The sequence below is a fragment of the Coloeus monedula genome (genome assembly GCF_965178545.1).
Source record: "Coloeus monedula genome assembly, chromosome: 35".
Lineage (NCBI taxonomy): Eukaryota > Metazoa > Chordata > Aves > Passeriformes > Corvidae > Coloeus > Coloeus monedula.
In genome coordinates this window covers 2,112,520-2,132,480 of record NC_138815.1, presented here as the reverse complement: position 1 = coordinate 2,132,480, position 19,961 = coordinate 2,112,520, and positions in this window count along the sequence as shown.

Here is a 19,961-nt window from a genome sequence, read left to right as displayed (position 1 = left end):
AAGATCAGTGTGGCACCAGTGCGAGTCACAAGCCCCCAGGTCAGAGAGAGAGGGTACACCCCACGAGCTGAGCTGTGGTTTTTTCTGTGCAAGCATGGGGAAGACATGAGAAGGTGGGATAGGAAACCCACCTCTGTCCTGGCAGCATGGGTGCATGAACTCAAGGATCTCTGGTGAAGAGATGTCCTTAGACATGGCCATTAAACAGGAGAGGTGGAAACACCTGAGTGAAGAGGGACATGAAATAATAGACAGAATAGTGGTAACACAAGGAGAGGGGAAGATCAGTGTTTCTTCTCCTGCCATCCGTACACTTCCTGGAAATTCCTGTTCTCTCCTGGTGGGAAAATTTGCCATTTCCTAAAAGCACTCAAATGACCCAGCTAATGAGGATGTGCTCGTGCACCTCGCAAGCTGCAGGTCCCTGACAGCCCCAGAGGGCTCCTGTCCCATAAACATCTGCTCTGCTCCAGTCTGAAACAGGGAGCAGCATCGTCCTGAGATCATCAGAGAGCTGAGGTTGGAAGGGACCTCAGCAAGTCTGCAGCCCAACCTGGCAGAAACTAGCTCAGACCAAGGCTTGATTTGCTCTGCATTGGAAAATCCCAAAGGGCAGGGACGGGGCAGCATCTCAGCACCTGGCTGAGCCCATGGGAACAAAGGCTTCCTCATGTCCTGGCTGAACCTCCCCTCATTCCCCTGCCACCCATTGGCTTTTGTCTCCCACCAGGCCCCCGGGGAAGAGCCTGGCTCTGTGTTCTCCATCACCTCCTGGGTGGCAGTGCCAGGCTGGGATGAGGAGCCCCTCAGCCTTCCCTTCTTGGGGCTGGACAAGGCCAGCTCCCTCAGCCTCTCCTCAGAGCCAAAGGGCTCCAGCCCCAGCTTGGAGGCCCTTCCCTAAGCCTGCTCCAGCTGCCAGACATCTTTGCTGCCCTGGGGAACCCAAACCAGGCCACAGTGACCGGGATAATGCACGTCCTTGATGTCCTGGTCACACAGCCCCGGCCCCTTTTCCCCATGTCCAGCTCTGGGGGTTGATTTGTGGAACCTCCTTGGGGGAGGCTGCAGCGCTGGGGGACAGGAGGGAGCTGGGGGGAGAGGGGACCCTGCTCTGCACGAGCAGCAGGGGAGACTTCTCTGGGGGGTGGAAATTTGCGGGGGGCTGGAGCAGAGTGACCAACCCAGTGACCTCCCACAGCCTCTCTGTGATGTCACACAGCCCCCCTGTGATGTCACAGCCCACTCTGCTATCACAGTTTGCTCTAGGATTTCACAGCCCTCTCTGTGATGCCACGGCATGCTCTGCGATGTCTCACAGCCCCCCTGGGATATCACAGCCCACTCTGTTATGTCCCACAGCTGCCCTGGCATGTCCAAGCCTGCTCTCTGATGTCATACAACTGCTCTGTGATGTCACACAACTGCTCTGTGATGTCACACAGTCCCCTCTATGATGTCGGAGCTGCTCAATGACCTCACATAACCCACTCTGTGGTGTCAGAGCCCACTCTGTGACCTCCCACAACCCATTCTGTGATATCACACAGCCCCTTTCTGACATCACTCCTGCTCTGTGCCTCTATCACACACAGCCACAGAGGTGCCTCTGTGACACAGCCCCCTCTGGGACATCCCACAGCCCCTCTCTGACCTCACAGCCCCCTCTCTGGAATGTATCCGTGATTTGTTAAATCCCGATATCCACGGACAAAAGACCCTCTAACTAATTAAAGTTAGAAAGTGGTCTGTTTATTCAGGCACCGGCGGGCAGCATGGGAGCAGCCTCCTAAAGACATGCCAGCCAAGGACAAGGTTCTCCGTTCTCTCTTGATTACTCAAAGTTTTACATCTTCTCCATATGTATGACCCCAGCACCTCCCATCCTCTGCTTCATATTAAAATGAGATCATTGGTCTTTCACGCATGTGCAGTTTCTCTCTTGAATTGGGTCAGTGGTCTCGAATTGGGTCAGTGGTCCTGAAAGATGAAGCCAGGAATGCCTTCCTCACAGTGACCTTTTTACCTTCGTGCTGTCGGCAGGCCTTCATGACCTCTTGGCGCAGCTCAAGATCTCCTCCTTTTGATTAATTATTCTGAAACCCAGGAGCTGTTCTTTGTTCTGTTAGTTTCAATTTGTTTTGATGACAGTCCCTTGTCTCCTGCTGGCCTCAGGGCCAGGGCCAGCAGCCGTGGCCCAAGTGCTGCACAAGTTGGCTCTGTCAGGGCCTTGCAGCTGCTGCCCATCCCTCTGCCCTCTCCAGCCCAGGCTGTGCCACGCTGTCCCTGCCCTGCGCCTCTGTCCCTGCAGGCTGTCCTCATCCCCCCGGCTGCCCCACCTGGCTGGCCCCTTCCTTTGCTGGCAGCTCTGCCTCCTGCCTGCCTCTGCCTTGGCACACAAAGCCTTGCGCTTGATACCAAAAGGGTTCATTCCATTTTTACCGTGTCTGTGAACTTTTAGCAGAGGAACAAGGCATGCAGGGGCTGCTTTCCCAGCAGGGACGGTTGGACGAGAAGAAGAAGACACCTGGCTCAAGGGTGCAGTGCTAGAAAAAACAAGGACTGAATCTGGGAACTTGGGGTGGGTTTTAAGGAAATGGGTGAATTGTAATACGCATGTAGCGACTGTATGTGAGCAACACACTTGTAGAGTCACGTGTCCACGTAAGGTTAGGAGTTATCCCCTGCTGGAGCTCAGGCCTGAATAAATGATGCTCTCTTTAACACCAAATTAGTGTTTTAAGGAGTCTTATGCTGATATTTTGGAGATTTGGTGACAGCAGGGCCTCACAGAACCAAGGAGTCAACAGTGACACTGTGGGACCCCATGGAACCAATGGTCCATTGTCATAGTGCAGATCCAAGGATCCATGGTGGCACTGTGGAACCAAGGAGATGGTTGCTGACAGTATGAACGCTCATGGAACCATGAGCCACTGTGACACAGAGTGGCCACATGGAGCCAATGGGCCATTGTGACTCTGCAGATCCAAGGAGACCCTTGTGACTGAGGAACCTCATGGAACCAAGGGTCCATTGTGACCCTGTGGGGCCCTGTGGAACCAAGGGGACCACAGCGACATTGCGGGGCTTCATGGAACAATGGAGACCATGATGACACTTTGGGACCCACTGGAACCAAGGGGCCATTGTGACACTGCAGAGCCTCCTATAACCAAGGGGCCATTACAGCACGGCAGGGCCTCATGGAATCTAGGGCACCATTGTGACCCTGAGGGGCTCCATGGGACCAAGGGTCCATTCTGACACTGTGGATCCAAGGACACCATTGTTACATTAAAGGGCATCATGGAACCAAGGAAGCCATTGTCAGGAAAAATCAATCCACAAACACCAGAGGTTTATGTCCACAAAGGAGACAGAGGAGTCCCATTACTGTATTTGAATAAAGGGAGAGGCCATGGGGCATTCCCCTGGGGTCTGTCAAGTTGTTAGAGGATGCAGCCTCCTTTCTCTCCTGATTTCCTGGCCGCATTTCCCTCTCTCTTTCCCCATTGCCTGAGGTACTTGAGAGGTACAGACTTCCCAAATCGCTTAACACAGACCCCATCTAATGTATACCCCTCCCTTTTTTTTCCTATGGAATTTATGGTTCTTTCCATTGCTTCTTTCATCTCTCAGTATCCATCTTTACCTATCAGCAGACCCACCCTTTGTTTGTAAAGACAAATCCCTCTCACTCCTTCCATCAATCAGTGGAATTGCTCCCACTGTTTCTTTGACCCCTCAGTATCTGGCTTTTACCTATGAGCAGACCCACAGTTTATTTGCAAAGACAAATTGATCTCATTCCTTTCACCACTGTGGGCCAGTGGGGCTTCATGGAACCATGCAGACCATTGTGACACTTGGAGGCCTCGTGGAACCTAAGGACCATTGTGGCCCTGCAGGGCCTTGTGGAACCAAGGGCACAACAGTGACACTGTGAGGCTGCAAGGGACCAAGGGGGCATTCTCACACTGCAGAACCAAGGGTCCATTGTGGCACAGTGGGGCCTCATGAATCCAAAGGGCCATTTTGACACTTTGAGGCCTTGTGAAACCAAAGGACCCTTGTGGCACTTCAGGGCCTTGTGGAACCAAGGTGACCATAGTGATCCTGTGGGGCTCAATGGAACCAAGGGGCCCTTGTGACACTGTGGGGTCTCATGGAACCAATGGTCGACTGTGACACTGCAGGGCCTTATGGAATCACGGAGACTGTTGTGACACCACAGGCCCCATGGAACCAAGGGGCCATTGTGACACTTTGCGGCCCTATGGAACCAAGGAGTCCATTGTGACACCACAAGGCCTCATGGAAGCAAGGAACCATTGTGACACTATGGGACCTCCTCGGGCCAAGGGGCCGTTGTGTCACTGTGTGGCACCATGGAACCAAGGAGAGCATTGTGACACTACAGGGCCCCATGGAACTAAGGATTCATGTAACGGTGTGGGGACGCATGGAATCAAAGGTCCATGGTGATATTGCGGGGCCTCATGGAATTCAGAAGACCATTATGACACTTCAAGGCCTCCTTGAATCAAGGGGCTGTGAATGACTTTGTGGAACCACGGAGACCCTTCTGACATTGTGAATCCCCATGGAACCAAGAGTCCGTTGTGATACTGCGGTACCAAGGAGACCCCTGTGACACTGCAAGGCCCCATGGAAGCAAGGGGGGAACCATTGGGACACTGTGGGGCCCCATGGAAACAAGGGGCCAGTGTGACACAGCGAGGCCTCATGGAACCAAGAACCCAGTATGACACCAACATTGTGACACTGCGGGGCCCCGTGGATCCGAGGGAACAGGTAACAGGTGTGGTTGGCTTGGCCTGACTGCTCCAAGTGACCTTGGCATGTCAAGGGTCTCTTTCATGTGCCCCTGAAACTCTGGGCCTCTGGGCTTTCCTTCAAAGAGAAAAGAACTGTTCTTCAGGCACTCATGGCTGAAATGGGATTCTGCCTCCAAAATTCCCTATATCCAGGGATTGCTCCCAGTCAAAAGCTGCCATTACCAGCAAGTCTGGCTGCCCTTGGCTTCCTGAGAGCTGGCTCTCACCTGCCTTCACACACTGGGGCTCTGGGCTTTCCTTCCTATAGAAAAGAACCATCCCTCCTGTCCCGGCACCCATGGCCAAAACTGGTACTTCTCCTCCAAAATTGCCTAGATGCAAGGGTTTCTCCCAGACAAAAGCTGCCAGGACAGACAGCTCTGGCTGGCCTTGGCCTCTGGTTGTTGCCTCTAATCTGCCCCTGAAACGCCAGGGCTCTGTGCTTTCCTTCCTATGGGAAAGAACTGGCCTTCTCATCCAGGTGTTGGGAGAGTCCCAGACTGGTCAGGCTCAGCAGGGAAGATGTTGGGGTTTTAAGAGATCTAGGTTTTTTTCTGTTAAAGGAGTTTTCCCCTATTCTGTTAAGAGGACGATAAATCATTGGGTGCTTAAGAGAAGACAACAGGGCCTGGCCACTCTTTTGTTTCACCTGGGTGTGGGTTCAGTTCGCTCTCAGCGTCCGGAGTGAGAAGCTGGAGAGAAAGGAGCTGCTGGTTCCTTTTTTTCGGCCATTTTTCTTTCTGCTGGAAACAACGCCGGGATCCCAAAGCCTCTTTCCCTGCCCTGCTGGAGGCCGGGCTGTGGCCGCCCTGCCCCGCTCCTGCTTCGAGCTTTCGCTGCGTTGTAGCCGTGCTCGCCCTGCCTGCTCAGACCTCCGGGGGGTTCCCCGCTTGGATACATCTCATCTGCCACCCGGGATTTGTGTTTGTGCCTGCTGCTCCCGCCTGCCGTTCCAGCCTGTTGTTCCTGAGAGTCCAGGATCGGCTGCCCAGCGGTTTGGGAAGCCTTTGTTCCATCCTTCCCCGGGATCCCAGGGCACCGGTGCCGCGTGCTCCCCGAGCTCGCTCCGGAGCGCCCCCTGCAGCCGCGGGGGAACCATCGCACCTGCCTTGCTCACCGGGAGCCGCCAGCGCCCCTGCCGGCTGCGAGCGGAACTGCACCCGAGGGGAAAGGGCCTGACAGCCGAGAAGGCTGGGACTGGGTTTGTGATTGCTGCTACTGCCATAGTTGTTGCTGTTTTGTTGGGCTGGTTATATATATATATATAGAGAGAGAGAGAGAGAGTAAAGAACTGTTACTCCTATTTTCCCACATCTTTGCCTAAAGGCCCTTGATTTCAAAATTGTAATAACTCAGAGGGAAAGGGCTTATATCTGCCACTTCAAGAGAGGCTTTTGCCTTCCTTAGCAGACACCTGTCTTTCAAAACCAAGACAGAACTTGGCGCCCAACTGTGGGGCCTGAGTGCATTAAGAGATGGAGGTGAAAAAGGAATAACAGTTCCTGGATAACTTAATTTTGTGTGCTGGATATAGGAACCTTGTTAGGCAGCACTATGTGGTCTAGTTTACCCTGGTTCGGGTGGCATGTGGCCGTGGCTATATTCTTCCCCTTTGCAGCTCCTTACTTGAATATGGGTCCTCTGACTAAGGCTACCGTTGCTGTTTTCCAGCTTGCGCTATGGGTCGAGAAGGTGAGGAATTCATGGGTTTTTAACTTCCTCCGGAATGTGGGCACATGGATAAAGGGCTATCACACACTGAGCACATGTTTTTGGGGTTATGTTAACAATGGTACCTTCTGTGAGGAAATGACACCAGGGGAAGTTTTCCCCCAACCCCTCAACCAGTTCTTTGGGCCCACCCCATCAATTTTCAAAGGGTTTAGATTCCCTCTGAATACTAACCATCTGCTGCTGGTAGGCCTACTCTATTTAGCACTCAAGGAGAAGTTGAGATTGGCTTGGATATCTACCCGGACACCAGCCCCAGAGACTAAAGATCCTGCCCCAGAACCTGACATGGCCCCAGAGAGTAGAGTTCCTACTCCAGAGCCTGATCCTGCGCCAGAACTTGTCACGGTCCCAGACACTAGAGATCCTACCCCAGAGCCTGACACAGCCCCAGACACTAGAGACCCTGCCCCACAGACTGATACCACCCAACAGTCCAGCTCAGAAATGGACTACCCAAACTGGGTGGGGGTACTGGCAAAAGGGATGCAGGAGATGTGCCAGGAGATGTGCCAGGTGAGCCAGGAGATGTGCCAGGAGATGGGCCAGGTGCGCCAGGAGATGTGCCAATTGCTAAGGGAATACACCTCCTCAGCTAGTGGAAAACCCTCTCCCTGCCCCAAAGAGGGTGAGTCCGATGGTACAGCAGTGAAACCCAGGTTTCAGCTGAACCACAAGGACAACCACAGCCAGCAGCAGTCGCCCCTGTGCAAAGGAGGAAGTGTAAGACCAAATCAGTACGACCAGTTAATGATGATGGGCAACCAGGGCCCTCACAACCAGCAGGAGAGCCAGAGCCAGAAATCATCACTGAGTCCCTGTCGTACGACAGTCTCCGCGCTATGCGAAAAGACATTGCGCGAAGGGGGCGTGAGCCTTATACAACCTGGCTGCTTCGGGTTTGAGACCTTATGGGCACAGGTGTGCAACTGGATAGTGGTGAGGCAAGGTAGCTGGGATCATTGACCCAGGACCCAGGTGTGGACCAGATATTTGTGAGGGAGCCAGGGCCCCTTTCTCTCTGGGAGCGGCTCTTAACGAGTGTGAGAGAAAGGTTCATTCACAAAGAAAGAATGCAGGAGTACCATCATAGAATGCAGTGGAAGACACTCGAGCAAGGGATTCAACAGCTAAGAGAGGTGGCAATATTAGAGGTACTCTAATATTGGGAGGGATGGACAGCATGATAATGACCCCGATAAGGTCAGGTGCACAGGACAGACGATGTGGAACCTGGCAAGGCTAGGGCCATTGCAATACACCACCTTCATTGCAACGATTGATGCTGACAATACCCGAGAAACAGTGGGCTCTGTTGCCAACAAGCTCAGGAATTATGACAGTATGGTCAATGGCCCGCTGAAAGCTCATGTCTCTGCTGTGGTCCAGGACCTCAAAGAGGAGATGAAGGAGATGAGGAAGGAAATGAGGGAGGAGATGAGGGAGGAGATGAGGGAGGAGATGAGAAAGATCAGTGTGGCACCAGTGCGAGTCACAAGCCCCCAGGTCAGAGAGAGAGGGTACACCCCACGAGCTGAGCTGTGGTTTTTTCTGTGCAAGCATGGGGAAGACATGAGAAGGTGGGATAGGAAACCCACCTCTGTCCTGGCAGCATGGGTGCATGAACTCAAGGATCTCTGGTGAAGAGATGTCCTTAGACATGGCCATTAAACAGGAGAGGTGGAAACACCTGAGTGAAGAGGGACATGAAATAATAGACAGAATAGTGGTAACACAAGGAGAGGGGAAGATCAGTGTTTCTTCTCCTGCCATCCGTACACTTCCTGGAAATTCCTGTTCTCTCCTGGTGGGAAAATTTGCCATTTCCTAAAAGCACTCAAATGACCCAGCTAATGAGGATGTGCTCGTGCACCTCGCAAGCTGCAGGTCCCTGACAGCCCCAGAGGGCTCCTGTCCCATAAACATCTGCTCTGCTCCAGTCTGAAACAGGGAGCAGCATCGTCCTGAGATCATCAGAGAGCTGAGGTTGGAAGGGACCTCAGCAAGTCTGCAGCCCAACCTGGCAGAAACTAGCTCAGACCAAGGCTTGATTTGCTCTGCATTGGAAAATCCCAAAGGGCAGGGACGGGGCAGCATCTCAGCACCTGGCTGAGCCCATGGGAACAAAGGCTTCCTCATGTCCTGGCTGAACCTCCCCTCATTCCCCTGCCACCCATTGGCTTTTGTCTCCCACCAGGCCCCCAGGGAAGAGCCTGGCTCTGTGTTCTCCATCACCTCCTGGGTGGCACTGCCAGGCTGGGATGAGGAGCCCCTCAGCCTTCCCTTCTTGGGGCTGGACAAGGCCAGCTCCCTCAGCCTCTCCTCAGAGCCAAAGGGCTCCAGCCCCAGCTTGGAGGCCCTTCCCTAAGCCTGCTCCAGCTGCCAGACATCTTTGCTGCCCTGGGGAACCCAAACCAGGCCACAGTGACCGGGATAATGCACGTCCTTGATGTCCTGGTCACACAGCCCCGGCCCCTTTTCCCCATGTCCAGCTCTGGGGGTTGATTTGTGGAACCTCCTTGGGGGAGGCTGCAGCGCTGGGGGACAGGAGGGAGCTGGGGGGAGAGGGGACCCTGCTCTGCACGAGCAGCAGGGGAGACTTCTCTGGGGGGTGGAAATTTGCGGGGGGCTGGAGCAGAGTGACCAACCCAGTGACCTCCCACAGCCTCTCTGTGATGTCACACAGCCCCCCTGTGATGTCACAGCCCACTCTGCTATCACAGTTTGCTCTAGGATTTCACAGCCCTCTCTGTGATGCCACGGCATGCTCTGCGATGTCTCACAGCCCCCCTGGGATATCACAGCCCACTCTGTTATGTCCCACAGCTGCCCTGGCATGTCCAAGCCTGCTCTCTGATGTCATACAACTGCTCTGTGATGTCACACAACTGCTCTGTGATGTCACACAGTCCCCTCTATGATGTCGGAGCTGCTCAATGACCTCACATAACCCACTCTGTGGTGTCAGAGCCCACTCTGTGACCTCCCACAACCCATTCTGTGATATCACACAGCCCCTTTCTGACATCACTCCTGCTCTGTGCCTCTATCACACACAGCCACAGAGGTGCCTCTGTGACACAGCCCCCTCTGGGACATCCCACAGCCCCTCTCTGACCTCACAGCCCCCTCTCTGGAATGTATCCGTGATTTGTTAAATCCCGATATCCACGGACAAAAGACCCTCTAACTAATTAAAGTTAGAAAGTGGTCTGTTTATTCAGGCACCGGCGGGCAGCATGGGAGCAGCCTCCTAAAGACATGCCAGCCAAGGACAAGGTTCTCCGTTCTCTCTTGATTACTCAAAGTTTTACATCTTCTCCATATGTATGACCCCAGCACCTCCCATCCTCTGCTTCATATTAAAATGAGATCATTGGTCTTTCACGCATGTGCAGTTTCTCTCTTGAATTGGGTCAGTGGTCTCGAATTGGGTCAGTGGTCCTGAAAGATGAAGCCAGGAATGCCTTCCTCACAGTGACCTTTTTACCTTCGTGCTGTCGGCAGGCCTTCATGACCTCTTGGCGCAGCTCAAGATCTCCTCCTTTTGATTAATTATTCTGAAACCCAGGAGCTGTTCTTTGTTCTGTTAGTTTCAATTTGTTTTGATGACAGTCCCTTGTCTCCTGCTGGCCTCAGGGCCAGGGCCAGCAGCCGTGGCCCAAGTGCTGCACAAGTTGGCTCTGTCAGGGCCTTGCAGCTGCTGCCCATCCCTCTGCCCTCTCCAGCCCAGGCTGTGCCACGCTGTCCCTGCCCTGCGCCTCTGTCCCTGCAGGCTGTCCTCATCCCCCCGGCTGCTCCACCTGGCTGGCCCCTTCCTTTGCTGGCAGCTCTGCCTCCTGCCTGCCTCTGCCTTGGCACACAAAGCCTTGCGCTTGATACCAAAAGGGTTCATTCCATTTTTACCGTGTCTGTGAACTTTTAGCAGAGGAACAAGGCATGCAGGGGCTGCTTTCCCAGCAGGGACGGTTGGACGAGAAGAAGAAGACACCTGGCTCAAGGGTGCAGTGCTAGAAAAAACAAGGACTGAATCTGGGAACTTGGGGTGGGTTTTAAGGAAATGGGTGAATTGTAATACGCATGTAGCGACTGTATGTGAGCAACACACTTGTAGAGTCACGTGTCCACGTAAGGTTAGGAGTTATCCCCTGCTGGAGCTCAGGCCTGAATAAATGATGCTCTCTTTAACACCAAATCAGTGTTAAGGAGTCTTATGCTGATATTTTGGAGATTTGGTGACAGCAGGGCCTCACAGAACCAAGGAGTCAACAGTGACACTGTGGGACCCCATGGAACCAATGGTCCATTGTCATAGTGCAGATCCAAGGATCCATGGTGGCACTGTGGAACCAAGGAGATGGTTGCTGACAGTATGAACGCTCATGGAACCATGAGCCACTGTGACACAGAGTGGCCACATGGAGCCAATGGGCCATTGTGACTCTGCAGATCCAAGGAGACCCTTGTGACTGAGGAACCTCATGGAACCAAGGGTCCATTGTGACCCCGTGGGGCCCTGTGGAACCAAGGGGACCACAGCGACATTGCGGGGCTTCATGGAACAATGGAGACCATGATGACACTTTGGGACCCACTGGAACCAAGGGGCCATTGTGACACTGCAGAGCCTCCTATAACCAAGGGGCCATTACAGCACGGCAGGGCCTCATGGAATCAAGGGCACCATTGTGACCCTGAGGGGCTCCATGGGACCAAGGGTCCATTCTGACACCGTGGATCCAAGGACACCATTGTTACATTAAAGGGCATCATGGAAGCAAGGAAGCCATTGTCAGGAAAAATCAATCCACAAACACCAGAGGTTTATGTCCACAAAGGAGACAGAGGAGTCCCATTACTGTATTTGAATAAAGGGAGAGGCCATGGGGCATTCCCCTGGGGTCTGTCAAGTTGTTAGAGGATGCAGCCTCCTTTCTCTCCTGATTTCCTGGCCGCATTTCCCTCTCTCTTTCCCCATTGCCTGAGGTACTTGAGAGGTACAGACTTCCCAAATCGCTTAACACAGACCCCATCTAATGTATACCCCTGCCTTTTTTTTCCTATGGAATTTATGGTTCTTTCCATTGCTTCTTTCATCTCTCAGTATCCATCTTTACCTATCAGCAGACCCACCCTTTGTTTGTAAAGACAAATCCCTCTCACTCCTTCCATCAATCAGTGGAATTGCTCCCACTGTTTCTTTGACCCCTCAGTATCTGGCTTTTACCTATGAGCAGACCCACAGTTTATTTGCAAAGACAAATTGATCTCATTCCTTTCACCACTGTGGGCCAGTGGGGCTTCATGGAACCATGCAGACCATTGTGACACTTGGAGGCCTCGTGGAACCTAAGGACCATTGTGGCCCTGCAGGGCCTTGTGGAACCAAGGGCACAACAGTGACACTGTGAGGCTGCAAGGGACCAAGGGGGCATTCTCACACTGCAGAACCAAGGGTCCATTGTGGCACAGTGGGGCCTCATGAATCCAAAGGGCCATTTTGACACTTTGAGGCCTTGTGAAACCAAAGGACCCTTGTGGCACTTCAGGGCCTTGTGGAACCAAGGTGACCATAGTGATCCTGTGGGGCTCAATGGAACCAAGGGGCCCTTGTGACACTCTGGGGTCTCATGGAACCAATGGTCGACTGTGACACTGCAGGGCCTTATGGAATCACGGAGACTGTTGTGACACCACAGGCCCCATGGAACCAAGGGGCCATTGTGACACTTTGCGGCCCTATGGAACCAAGGAGTCCATTGTGACACCACAGGGCCTCATGGAAGCAAGGAACCATTGTGACACTATGGGACCTTCTTGGGCCAAGGGGCCGTTGTGTCACTGTGTGGCACCATGGAACCAAGGAGAGCATTGTGACACTACAGGGCCCCATGGAACTAAGGATTCATGTAACGGTGTGGGGACGCATGGAATCAAAGGTCCATGGTGATATTGCGGGGCCTCATGGAATTCAGAAGACCATTATGACACTTCAAGGCCTCCTTGAATCAAGGGGCTGTGAATGACTGTGGAACCACGGAGACCCTTCTGACATTGTGAATCCCCATGGAACCAAGAGTCCGTTGTGATACTGCGGTACCAAGGAGACCCCTGTGACACTGCAAGGCCCCATGGAAGCAAGGGGGGAACCATTGGGACACTGTGGGGCCCCATGGAAACAAGGGGCCAGTGTGACACAGCGAGGCCTCATGGAACCAAGAACCCAATATGACACCAACATTGTGACACTGCGGGGCCCCGTGGATCCGAGGGAACAGGTAACAGGTGTGGTTGGCTTGGCCTGACTGCTCCAAGTGACCTTGGCATGTCAAGGGTCTCTTTCATGTGCCCCTGAAACTCTGGGCCTCTGGGCTTTCCTTCAAAGAGAAAAGAACTGTTCTTCAGGCACTCATGGCTGAAATGGGATTCTGCCTCCAAAATTCCCTATATCCAGGGATTGCTTCCAGTCAAAAGCTGCCATTACCAGCAAGTCTGGCTGCCCTTGGCTTCCTGAGAGCTGGCTCTCACCTGCCTTCACACACTGGGGCTCTGGGCTTTCCTTCCTATAGAAAAGAACCATCCCTCCTGTCCCAGCACCCATGGCCAAAACTGGTACTTCTCCTCCAAAATTGCCTAGATGCAAGGGTTTCTCCCAGACAAAAGCTGCCAGGACAGACAGCTCTGGCTGGCCTTGGCCTCTGGTTGTTGCCTCTAATCTGCCCCTGAAACGCCAGGGCTCTGTGCTTTCCTTCCTATGGGAAAGAACTGGCCTTCTCATCCAGGTGTTGGGAGAGTCCCAGACTGGTCAGGCTCAGCAGGGAAGATGTTGGGGTTTTAAGAGATCTAGGTTTTTTTCTGTTAAAGGAGTTTTCCCCTATTCTGTTAAGAGGACGATAAATCATTGGGTGCTTAAGAGAAGACAACAGGGCCTGGCCACTCTTTTGTTTCACCTGGGTGTGGGTTCAGTTCGCTCTCAGCGTCCGGAGTGAGAAGCTGGAGAGAAAGGAGCTGCTGGTTCCTTTTTTTCGGCCATTTTTCTTTCTGCTGGAAACAACGCCGGGATCCCAAAGCCTCTTTCCCTGCCCTGCTGGAGGCCGGGCTGTGGCCGCCCTGCCCCGCTCCTGCTTCCAGCTTTCGCTGCGTTGTAGCCGTGCTCGCCCTGCCTGCTCAGACCTCCGGGGGGTTCCCCGCTTGGATACATCTCATCTGCCACCCGGGATTTGTGTTTGTGCCTGCTGCTCCCGCCTGCCGTTCCAGCCTGTTGTTCCTGAGAGTCCGGGATCGGCTGCCCAGCGGTTTGGGAAGCCTTTGTTCCATCCTTCCCCGGGATCCCAGGGCACCGGTGCCGCGTGCTCCCCGAGCTCGCTCCGGAGCGCCCCCTGCAGCCGCGGGGGAACCATCGCACCTGCCTTGCTCACCGGGAGCCGCCAGCGCCCCTGCCGGCTGCGAGCGGAACTGCACCCGAGGGGAAAGGGCCTGACAGCCGAGAAGGCTGGGACTGGGTTTGGGATTGCTGCTACTGCCATAGTTGTTGCTGTTTTGTTGGGCTGGTTATATATATATAGAGAGAGAGAGAGAGAGAGAGTAAAGAACTGTTACTCCTATTTTCCCACATCTTTGCCTAAAGGCCCTTGATTTCAAAATTGTAATAACTCAGAGGGAAAGGGCTTATATCTGCCACTTCAAGAGAGGCTTTTGCCTTCCTTAGCAGACACCTGTCTTTCAAAACCAAGACAGAACTTGGCGCCCAACTGTGGGGCCTGAGTGCATTAAGAGATGGAGGTGAAAAAGGAATAACAGTTCCTGGATAACTTAATTTTGTGTGCTGGATATAGGAACCTTGTTAGGCAGCACTATGTGGTCTAGTTTACCCTGGTTCAGGTGGCATGTGGCCGTGGCTATATTCTTCCCCTTTGCAGCTCCTTACTTGAATATGGGTCCTCTGACTAAGGCTACCGTTGCTGTTTTCCAGCTTGCGCTATGGGTCGAGAAGGTGAGGAATTCATGGGTTTTTAACTTCCTCCGGAATGTGGGCACATGGATAAAGGGCTATCACACACTGAGCACATGTTTTTGGGGTTATGTTAACAATGGTACCTTCTGTGAGGAAATGACACCAGGGGAAGTTTTCCCCCAACCCCTCAACCAGTTTTTTGGGCCCACCCCATCAATTTTCAAAGGGTTTAGATTCCCTCTGAATACTAACCATCTGCTGCTGGTAGGCCTACTCTATTTAGCACTCAAGGATAAGTTGAGATTGGCTTGGATATCTACCCGGACACCAGCCCCAGAGACTAAAGATCCTGCCCCAGAACCTGACATGGCCCCAGAGAGTAGAGTTCCTACTCCAGAGCCTGATCCTGCGCCAGAACTTGTCACGGTCCCAGACACTAGAGATCCTACCCCAGAGCCTGACACAGCCCCAGACACTAGAGACCCTGCCCCACAGACTGATACCACCCAACAGTCCACCTCAGAAATGGACTACCCAAACTGGGTGGGGGTACTGGCAAAAGGGATGCAGGAGATGTGCCAGGAGATGTGCCAGGTGAGCCAGGAGATGTGCCAGGAGATGGGCCAGGTGCGCCAGGAGATGTGCCAATTGCTAAGGGAATACACCTCCTCAGCTAGTGGAAAACCCTCTCCCTGCCCCAAAGAGGGTGAGTCCGATGGTACAGCAGTGAAACCCAGGTTTCAGCTGAACCACAAGGACAACCACAGCCAGCAGCAGTCGCCCCTGTGCAAAGGAGGAAGTGTAAGACCAAATCAGTACGACCAGTTAATGATGATGGGCAACCAGGGCCCTCACAACCAGCAGGAGAGCCAGAGCCAGAAATCATCACTGAGTCCCTGTCGTACGACAGTCTCCGCGCTATGCGAAAAGACATTGCGCGAAGGGGGCGTGAGCCTTATACAACCTGGCTGCTTCGGGTTTGAGACCTTATGGGCACAGGTGTGCAACTGGATAGTGGTGAGGCAAGGTAGCTGGGATCATTGACCCAGGACCCAGGTGTGGACCAGATATTTGTGAGGGAGCCAGGGCCCCTTTCTCTCTGGGAGCGGCTCTTAACGAGTGTGAGAGAAAGGTTCATTCACAAAGAAAGAATGCAGGAGTACCATCATAGAATGCAGTGGAAGACACTCGAGCAAGGGATTCAACAGCTAAGAGAGGTGGCAATATTAGAGGTACTCTAATATTGGGAGGGATGGACAGCATGATAATGACCCCGATAAGGTCAGGTGCACAGGACAGACGATGTGGAACCTGGCAAGGCTAGGGCCATTGCAATACACCACCTTCATTGCAACGATTGATGCTGACAATACCCGAGAAACAGTGGGCTCTGTTGCCAACAAGCTCAGGAATTATGACAGTATGGTCAATGGCCCGCTGAAAGCTCATGTCTCTGCTGTGGTCCAGGACCTCAAAGAGGAGATGAAGGAGATGAGGAAGGAAATGAGGGAGGAGATGAGGGAGGAGATGAGGGAGGAGATGAGAAAGATCAGTGTGGCACCAGTGCGAGTCACAAGCCCCCAGGTCAGAGAGAGAGGGTACACCCCACGAGCTGAGCTGTGGTTTTTTCTGTGCAAGCATGGGGAAGACATGAGAAGGTGGGATAGGAAACCCACCTCTGTCCTGGCAGCATGGGTGCATGAACTCAAGGATCTCTGGTGAAGAGATGTCCTTAGACATGGCCATTAAACAGGAGAGGTGGAAACACCTGAGTGAAGAGGGACATGAAATAATAGACAGAATAGTGGTAACACAAGGAGAGGGGAAGATCAGTGTTTCTTCTCCTGCCATCCGTACACTTCCTGGAAATTCCTGTTCTCTCCTGGTGGGAAAATTTGCCATTTCCTAAAAGCACTCAAATGACCCAGCTAATGAGGATGTGCTCGTGCACCTCGCAAGCTGCAGGTCCCTGACAGCCCCAGAGGGCTCCTGTCCCATAAACATCTGCTCTGCTCCAGTCTGAAACAGGGAGCAGCATCGTCCTGAGATCATCAGAGAGCTGAGGTTGGAAGGGACCTCAGCAAGTCTGCAGCCCAACCTGGCAGAAACTAGCTCAGACCAAGGCTTGATTTGCTCTGCATTGGAAAATCCCAAAGGGCAGGGACGGGGCAGCATCTCAGCACCTGGCTGAGCCCATGGGAACAAAGGCTTCCTCATGTCCTGGCTGAACCTCCCCTCATTCCCCTGCCACCCATTGGCTTTTGTCTCCCACCAGGCCCCCAGGGAAGAGCCTGGCTCTGTGTTCTCCATCACCTCCTGGGTGGCACTGCCAGGCTGGGATGAGGAGCCCCTCAGCCTTCCCTTCTTGGGGCTGGACAAGGCCAGCTCCCTCAGCCTCTCCTCAGAGCCAAAGGGCTCCAGCCCCAGCTTGGAGGCCCTTCCCTAACCCTGCTCCAGCTGCCAGACATCTTTGCTGCCCTGGGGAACCCAAACCAGGCCACAGTGACCGGGATAATGCACGTCCTTGATGTCCTGGTCACACAGCCCCGGCCCCTTTTCCCCATGTCCAGCTCTGGGGGTTGATTTGTGGAACCTCCTTGGGGGAGGCTGCAGCGCTGGGGGACAGGAGGGAGCTGGGGGGAGAGGGGACCCTGCTCTGCACGAGCAGCAGGGGAGACTTCTCTGGGGGGTGGAAATTTGCGGGGGGCTGGAGCAGAGTGACCAACCCAGTGACCTCCCACAGCCTCTCTGTGATGTCACACAGCCCCCCTGTGATGTCACAGCCCACTCTGCTATCACAGTTTGCTCTAGGATTTCACAGCCCTCTCTGTGATGCCACGGCATGCTCTGCGATGTCTCACAGCCCCCCTGGGATATCACAGCCCACTCTGTTATGTCCCACAGCTGCCCTGGCATGTCCAAGCCTGCTCTCTGATGTCATACAACTGCTCTGTGATGTCACACAACTGCTCTGTGATGTCACACAGTCCCCTCTATGATGTCGGAGCTGCTCAATGACCTCACATAACCCACTCTGTGGTGTCAGAGCCCACTCTGTGACCTCCCACAACCCATTCTGTGATATCACACAGCCCCTTTCTGACATCACTCCTGCTCTGTGCCTCTATCACACACAGCCACAGAGGTGCCTCTGTGACACAGCCCCCTCTGGGACATCCCACAGCCCCTCTCTGACCTCACAGCCCCCTCTCTGGAATGTATCCGTGATTTGTTAAATCCCGATATCCACGGACAAAAGACCCTCTAACTAATTAAAGTTAGAAAGTGGTCTGTTTATTCAGGCACCGGCGGGCAGCATGGGAGCAGCCTCCTAAAGACATGCCAGCCAAGGACAAGGTTCTCCGTTCTCTCTTGATTACTCAAAGTTTTACATCTTCTCCATATGTATGACCCCAGCACCTCCCATCCTCTGCTTCATATTAAAATGAGATCATTGGTCTTTCACGCATGTGCAGTTTCTCTCTTGAATTGGGTCGGTGGTCTCCAATTGGGTCAGTGGTCCTGAAAGATGAAGCCAGGAATGCCTTCCTCACAGTGACCTTTTTACCTTCGTGCTGTCGGCAGGCCTTCATGACCTCTTGGCGCAGCTCAAGATCTCCTCCTTTTGATTAATTATTCTGAAACCCAGGAGCTGTTCTTTGTTCTGTTAGTTTCAATTTGTTTTGATGACAGTCCCTTGTCTCCTGCTGGCCTCAGGGCCAGGGCCAGCAGCCGTGGCCCAAGTGCTGCACAAGTTGGCTCTGTCAGGGCCTTGCAGCTGCTGCCCATCCCTCTGCCCTCTCCAGCCCAGGCTGTGCCACGCTGTCCCTGCCCTGCGCCTCTGTCCCTGCAGGCTGTCCTCATCCCCCCGGCTGCTCCACCTGGCTGGCCCCTTCCTTTGCTGGCAGCTCTGCCTCCTGCCTGCCTCTGCCTTGGCACACAAAGCCTTGCGCTTGATACCAAAAGGGTTCATTCCATTTTTACCGTGTCTGTGAACTTTTAGCAGAGGAACAAGGCATGCAGGGGCTGCTTTCCCAGCAGGGACGGTTGGACGAGAAGAAGAAGACACCTGGCTCAAGGGTGCAGTGCTAGAAAAAACAAGGACTGAATCTGGGAACTTGGGGTGGGTTTTAAGGAAATGGGTGAATTGTAATACGCATGTAGCGACTGTATGTGAGCAACACACTTGTAGAGTCACGTGTCCACGTAAGGTTAGGAGTTATCCCCTGCTGGAGCTCAGGCCTGAATAAATGATGCTCTCTTTAACACCAAATCAGTGTTAAGGAGTCTTATGCTGATATTTTGGAGATTTGGTGACAGCAGGGCCTCACAGAACCAAGGAGTCAACAGTGACACTGTGGGACCCCATGGAACCAATGGTCCATTGTCATAGTGCAGATCCAAGGATCCATGGTGGCACTGTGGAACCAAGGAGATGGTTGCTGACAGTATGAACGCTCATGGAACCATGAGCCACTGTGACACAGAGTGGCCACATGGAGCCAATGGGCCATTGTGACTCTGCAGATCCAAGGAGACCCTTGTGACTGAGGAACCTCATGGAACCAAGGGTCCATTGTGACCCCGTGGGGCCCTGTGGAACCAAGGGGACCACAGCGACATTGCGGGGCTTCATGGAACAATGGAGACCATGATGACACTTTGGGACCCACTGGAACCAAGGGGCCATTGTGACACTGCAGAGCCTCCTATAACCAAGGGGCCATTACAGCACGGCAGGGCCTCATGGAATCAAGGGCACCATTGTGACCCTGAGGGGCTCCATGGGACCAAGGGTCCATTCTGACACCGTGGATCCAAGGACACCATTGTTACATTAAAGGGCATCATGGAAGCAAGGAAGCCATTGTCAGGAAAAATCAATCCACAAACACCAGAGGTTTATGTCCACAAAGGAGACAGAGGAGTCCCATTACTGTATTTGAATAAAGGGAGAGGCCATGGGGCATTCCCCTGGGGTCTGTCAAGTTGTTAGAGGATGCAGCCTCCTTTCTCTCCTGATTTCCTGGCCGCATTTCCCTCTCTCTTTCCCCATTGCCTGAGGTACTTGAGAGGTACAGACTTCCCAAATCGCTTAACACAGACCCCATCTAATGTATACCCCTGCCTTTTTTTTCCTATGGAATTTATGGTTCTTTCCATTGCTTCTTTCATCTCTCAGTATCCATCTTTACCTATCAGCAGACCCACCCTTTGTTTGTAAAGACAAATCCCTCTCACTCCTTCCATCAATCAGTGGAATTGCTCCCACTGTTTCTTTGACCCCTCAGTATCTGGCTTTTACCTATGAGCAGACCCACAGTTTATTTGCAAAGACAAATTGATCTCATTCCTTTCACCACTGTGGGCCAGTGGGGCTTCATGGAACCATGCAGACCATTGTGACACTTGGAGGCCTCGTGGAACCTAAGGACCAT